Below are 6,622 nucleotides of genomic sequence, written 5' to 3'. Positions count from 1 at the left end.
ATCAAGAAATATGTATGGGAGGGGCATTAGGGTTATCACCCAAGAGGAAAGGGAGTGGTAGCCTGAAAAAGTTTGGGGACCACCGCTCTAGTCCATATGGCTGGCTTTTACATGGCAAATTGAATAACTTCATATAGAATAGTGATGAAAGTCTCACAAGCTTGAGTGCAGGACACAACTGAACTGCTTAACGTACATGATTTTGGTAAGGATATCAAAACAAAAGAGTTGTTTCACAAAATGTGAAGCACATTCAAATGCAGTGTTTGCTTCAGTTCAGTCTAAATGCATCGGCGTCAGGAAAGGCAATATTTCAATAATTGCAATAATAACTGAGCTGCCTGTGATATTTCGGAACCTTTTTTCAGATAGCTCTTTACTTTTTAAAATTAATGCACAAAAACATTAAGTCGTACAAGTCACATAAAATGTACAGCATAATAGTACGAAACAAAAATATTTGAGACAACATACCCACCATTCTCTAGCCACAATTTCTCTTTTTCCCATGCTAGATGAAGAGTTACAACTTGGTAACTGGTTTGGAAGTGGTTTCTGTAATAAGTTAAATACAAAATGACTGTTTAGATATAATACTTTTCCTGCAAGCAGAGAATGCACTCAGCCAGGAAAGCTTTCATTTAATAAACGTATTACCTTCTGTCTTAATTTCCATTCACCTTTCTGTCTCCTCTGATAGTTGTTGGAAGATATAGAGCAACCATGCAAAGAAAGAGGCAAAGTAAACAGCTTCACCATTCCCTCCCTCATCTGTTCCACATTGGTGGTGGTTGTAAATGTGCTCTGGGTTTTAGACTGAATTTTAAAGGAACTATCAAAACGGCATAACCCTATCTCCAGAACAGGTTCAGCATGTTGGACAGCTCTTTTTCAAAGCTCCTTTGGAAAGTAGATGGACCACTGCCATTGACATGGAAGTCATCCAGGAAGTTGTATAATTCTCTTTAAACATATATTGTATGAAAGAAAATTTCCTAAATATTTCATGCATTCTCCCATTTTCTTCCCCAATTCCAGTTTTCCATGAAGTATACCCCTTCCCCCTAAATATGATGTGTGTTTATTTCGTTATCAAACAAAGATTTTTTTTTTTTACATTATATACTTTAGATATCACTAAAGGTTTAATGCTGATTTCATAACATCACTGGGATGTAGTGTTATTCTAATTTCTTCATACCCTACAGAAATGTCCTTGATTTCTGGATTACCTCTATTTGAAATCACTAAAGGCTCTATGCATCACAGAAATAAGTGGGGTGACAGCAAACATCCTTGTCTTATAACCTGTAATAGTAAAAAATTCCCCTATCACAAGTGTATGAGAGACAAATATGACAGCTACAAAGGAAGCAGACAAAGAGCCTGGAATTGTCAAGAGAGTGCAGGGAACAATATCAAGAGTAAATGGGTATCAAAAGGACTGTTATAAAGAAGCTTAAAGCAAGTGGATTTTGAACGTGATGCAATAGGTCAGAAGAGATCACTGTAAAGAACATTGTTTTGGAAAGAAGAAAGCAATGTTTGCAGGCACAACACCTAAGAATGCACTCCTATGCATGTCTGCTTGGAAATAAGATTCATTTAGTTCATGAGACTTACCCCCAGGTAAGTGTGCGTGGCCTGAAAGTGGCTAGTGCTCAAACAGGAATGCAGATCCTGACATCACTTAAAATCTCTGTAACTCGTTTTTGTATCTATAAAAACAAGCACCAAATGCCTACAATACTTGGGAAAGATGGATACAGGAGGGGGGGCACACTTCTAACATTAATACTTCTCACAGGTTTTCAGAAAGGAGGTCGCCCGCCTCTGCAGGACGGCCCAGTTGCCGCTCGGCTCAGGCGGCCCCAGCAGCCGGTGCGCAGGGCCACCCGAGCCATGATTGGCTGGTGCAGGGGGAAAGGGAGGGACTTCTGCCCATGCTGGCGGGGACTACATGTCCCAGAAGGCACCGGGGGGCAGAAGTGCCTCTCCATTGGGCGGCGTCATCACGTGGCGCCACTCGGGATTGGTGGGGAGGCTGGGAGGCGGGCCCTCCATCCTATCCCGGCCTCCCATTGGATGACTGGCCTATTTAAGGCCACGTGGCGCCCCAGCCGGTGCCATTGCCAGCTCGGCTCACCCATCCACCCTCCCTTTGTGGGAGTCAGGGTTGCTATCACAACTTTGGGGTGGGTGCATAGGTCTCGGATCTGGTGAGCGTGGTTTCCAGGGCTGCCTAGCGCTGGATCAGGAGTCCAATGGGGACACGGGGGTGCTGTGAGTGATGCGGTGTTGCCATTGCGGGGGCAACATCAGTACAGCGTGCCCTATTGACAAGGGATAGAGATGCGGTGATGCCGAGATGCTGAGATGTGATCAATTGCATGACCGATTATCGGAACAGATGGGCGTTTAACTAGTCTATTCTTTGTCATCCCGAAGCTTGGCTGAGACCAAGCACTTCGGTTCATCCACTCAGTCAGGGGCTGATGGATGACAGATCCGGACCTCATGCATCAGAGCCAACCCTACGTTTTGGTTGTTATATTTGTGTTAAATAAAGTTGTGGCCTGTTTTCTTCCAATCGCTGTGCCTTTGTATTTGTTCCACGGCGGCTTCCCTCTGAGGCAACCACAAATTATTCCTTCTTGGTTGGCCTAAAAGACGTTTAAGACAATATGAGCCACATGCTTCATAATTACACTTTCAGTTGGCCACAGTGATGTCAGGTTCTCAAGTTGAAACAGACTACAATAACATGTGAATGAGGGCTATCTAAAGCAGCTCCTAAATTAGATGAAAATTAATCAATTCAAAGCATGGATGTTGGTTTGGAATTTCTGTATCATTTACCTCTACCGCGTTTAAACCATGCTGGACATAAAGAGAATGAAATCAGACTCATGGGAACATGCAGCAAAGTTACTTGCCTAGTTACAAGACAGAATACTTTCAAATCTTTGGTTCTTTCCTCAGGGGAAAGAGTTGGGGAGGGAAGGATATTTCATTCTCTCCTGAGATGATTTTCTTTTTAAGTTGTCAGAGAAAGTTTCATGTTTTTCATTAGGACAAAAGGATGTAGAACTCTTTTGAAAACCTTGGATACCTATTTCAACATCTTGCCCCAAAATAGTGGAGTTAGGCACAAGCCCCTCTACTTGACCTCAAGCTGCTCCTGAAACAGAGAGGCCATATCAAGATATTTTTAAAATATTGATAGTTATGAATGATTTAGATAACAGGATCAGCATCCTAGCTTAACTAAGGCCTTGGGCTGCAAAGAAATATACACTTATCCAGGACCAGATCCTCTTCAACTCAACAAAACTTACTTGTAAGTAGACCTCTACAGGATTCGACTGATAAGGCTAAAGTCCTACAGCCATTTACCTGGAAATAAATCAGTGAGGAGATGGAGATATACATGACTGCACCATCCGTTTCTCAGTCTCTGAGGACAGCAATGAAGAAACTTGCCAAGAAAACCCTATGATAGGGTCACCATAGGATCACCATCAGAAATGACTAGAAGGCAAACAACACACATATATTCTTGGTTTGACAAGCTATTAAACACATGTCGTTATCAACTTCTTATTTATGATATATTTTTCTGGGAAATATCTATTTTCTTTCTTAGTAGCCAGGGCTTTATCTGGAAGGAAACCTGAGGAGGTGTAAAAGTACCAGTTCTTTTTCTAATCTGACTCACACTTGACAACCATGTTTACAACTGGACCCCCTTCCCACACACACACACACACACACACACATGCAGTATTTCATTGCAGTAATAGAGAAATAAGCTCATTAGCTATAACCTTTATGCCTTACTCTTTGCGCTTTCCCCAAAGGCTGCCTCCCAGTTCCTTGAGATATTTAAAACAGGAATAGGAAATAAATTATATAATTGCTCAGCCTATTATACAATTAGCTCACCATAGAGATGGAAATAAATCTGTCTGCAGAAATGTTACCTTTATGACGGAGATAGGAAGGCGCACATACCAAAGACTTCGTTCTCGTTTTCTACCTTCCAGGAATCTTGGTAATTCTTTTTCTAGTTCATTTCCTGGTGCATTTTTACTACTCCTTTGGCCTTTTGGAAAATGATATTTCTCCCTCTGTTGTCCCCCTTTGTTTTTCCATTATATCCTGCCAACTCCCTATCTAAAGAGCTAAAAGATAAGACAAAACAGACTCCTTCACAAAATTTGAGAGGAGATATCCATTCATGTAAGAGTGAGTCATCATGCTGTGGTGATTGGGCATTAGACTATGGCTCTGGATAAGAGGGTTTCAATCCTCTCTGGGCCATGAGACCCACTGGGTGACTTGGGGAAAGTCACATGCTCTCAGCCTCAGGGGAAGGCAATGGCAAACCTCCTCTGAACAAATCTTGCCAAGAAAACCCCATGATAGGGTCACCTCAAGGTTTCCATAAGTTGGAAATGACTTGAAGACTTTGTGGGACATTCATAAGTGGACACCCTGCCAAAAAGACAACAACAACAACAACAACTCAAATTTCCCCACAAAGTTTGCAAACTATGGAATTTGCTGCCACAAGGTGTAGTGATGGTCTCCAACTTGTATGGCATGAAAAGGCAGTTAGACAACTTCATGAAGGACAAGGCTACTGATGACTACTAGTCATGATGGCCATCTACTACCATCTTGCATCAGAGATAGTGCATGGCCTGTTAATATCAGTGGCTGGGGGAGATGAGCAAGAGAGTGTTGTTACCCTCATGTCCTGTGGGCTTCCCAGAAGCTTTGGCCCCAACAGACAGGCCAAAATAAAGCTGCTTCGGGTCACTTTGGAGGTATGCTGTTTAAACTATGTCAAAGCCACGCTCCAGTTCTAAGGACCAGAGCGCTCTGGTGCCAGTTCTGGCCTCTGAAGATGCGCGTATCATTTAAACAGCATACTTTCAAAGTGACCCGAAGCAGCTTTATTTTGGCCTGTCTGACTGGTCCCTGTGTCTACAGAATATTGTCCTCAGTTTGTGCGATACCATCGGATCCTTCCTTGTTTCTTTCATTTTTACAGAATTTACAGGAAGGAGAGACAAACAGAGAATTATCTATCAGTGGTGGTTATTATTTCAGTTCTCATTAGAAGTGTGAAGGCAACTTTCACAGCAAGGTTCAAAGCCTCCTCTTGAGCAGATTCAAAATCAAAGCAGCGCGTCTTTATTTATAAATCTCGCCACCCATAAACATTTAAAGAAATATAAATATTTATAGAAACCTTATTTCCGGATAAATAAATAAGGTTGTGCTATCAACCCCAGAGGCCAAACCCTTTATAATGTGAACAAAAGACACACTTAACTCTTTGTAGCCCACTTTGTCTGGGGAGCCAGTGACTAGGATACAGAGACATAACATACAGTCCTAAGAAATCATCATGAATTACATGAAGCTGGGGAAAGACACCCTCCTTCATTACACAGAAATTCTGGAGACTTAACATTAAGGAGGAGAGGAGAGAAGAGAGCACCAAAAGCAAGGGAAGGAGAGGTGGTTTCTGAAGAGACTCAAAAACACTTTATTCTTCAAATGGATCCAGTGCATTTGGGCTCCTAGAAACTCCTTCGGGCTAAAGCTCCTGGCAAGACCACCCTTGGGGGGGAAATGAGAGTGGCCTCAGAGGAAAAGGTATTTATTCTTACCCGAAAGTGTTTCTAAATGGTTTGCTCATCGCTACAGTAAAAGCTCAATCGTTTCTGGTTAATATGGAGCAGGCGAATAAGCAAATCTGCCATCCATTGATTCCAGGGAAGAGAGCCCCACGCACGACTGGCCTCGAAGCCTTGCCTCTAGCACCCCAGGCTCCCTTTTGCAAAGCAGCCCCTCAGGAAGGCCAGCGGGAAGAGGGAAGGATGGGCCATGGATGGGGGCCTCAAGGCTGCTCCCCACAACCACTACGCCTGGCTGGGACTCTCGCAAGGAGCACTGGGATGGGGGCTATTTTGGGAGGGGGGGGTCCCTCCCGTTTTCCAATGATTTGCTCTTAGAAAGATTTTATATATATATATATATATATATGCACGCACGCACACTAGAGAGAAAGAGTATATATGTAGACAATATAGAGAAAAACGATATATATGTATACATATACACACAAATGCTAGGGGGGAGAATATATATATATATATATATATATATAGAGAGAGAGAGAGAGAGAGACTCTGTGTGTGTGTGTGTGAAACAGATACACACACTAGAGAGAGAGAGAGAGAGACAAAAGAGAGAAAGAAACTATATATATATATATATATATACACACACATACATATTACACAGAGAAGAGGGAGAGAATATATATATATATATATATATATATATATAGACAAGAGAGAGAGAGACTCTTTCTGTATACACACACACACATTAGAGAGAGAGAGAATAGAGAGAAAGAAACTATATATATGCATATAACACACACTAGAGGGAGAGAATATATATATACAGTACGTGTATATATATAGACAAGAGAGAGAGAGAGACTTAGCAGAGTGTGAATATATATAGAGAGAAAAGGAGAATAGAGAGAAACAGACTATATACACACACACATACTACAAAGAGAGGAAATTCAGAGAGA

The sequence above is a fragment of the Sceloporus occidentalis genome, unplaced genomic scaffold, assembly GCF_023333645.1.
Source record: "Sceloporus occidentalis isolate IW3139 unplaced genomic scaffold, rSceOcc1.0.p SCAF_2, whole genome shotgun sequence".
Classification (NCBI taxonomy): Eukaryota; Metazoa; Chordata; class Lepidosauria; order Squamata; family Phrynosomatidae; genus Sceloporus; species Sceloporus occidentalis.
Note: the sequence above shows the minus strand (reverse complement) of the source record.